A 452-nucleotide genomic window follows, 5' to 3' on the forward strand; every position below is an offset into this window, starting at 1 on the left:
TTAAAAAGTAATGCGTTACTTTACTAGTTACTTGAAAAAAGTAATCTGATTTCGTAACTTGTGTTACTTGTAATGCGTTACCCCCAACACTGTTTATATGTACTAATAAACAGCCAAAATGTTGATAATAGGCATGCTAATAAGCAACTAGTTAATAGTGCGAATCGGTCGCTATACTAAAGTGTTACTAATATTTCTTATTCGTTTTACATAGCTTTTCTTTGATTTTTTTTAAAAAAAATTTTCAGTATAATTATAAAAAAATCAGTGTGGTTTTAGACCTTTGTTTTTTGCTTATTTAAAAAAAAAAGTCACGTGATAAAATATTTCTTTGTGACTTACAAAGGGCCATTTTGAAATATATGTTGAAATTCGTTCTACACTCTAAAAAAAATGCTGGGTTAAATACAACCCAGTGCTGGGTAAAATAGGGACAAACCCAGCAATTGGGC

Source organism: Sinocyclocheilus anshuiensis, unplaced genomic scaffold (genome assembly GCF_001515605.1).
Source record: "Sinocyclocheilus anshuiensis isolate Anshui unplaced genomic scaffold, SAMN03320099.WGS_v1.1 scaffold532, whole genome shotgun sequence".
In the NCBI taxonomy this organism is placed as follows: domain Eukaryota; kingdom Metazoa; phylum Chordata; class Actinopteri; order Cypriniformes; family Cyprinidae; genus Sinocyclocheilus; species Sinocyclocheilus anshuiensis.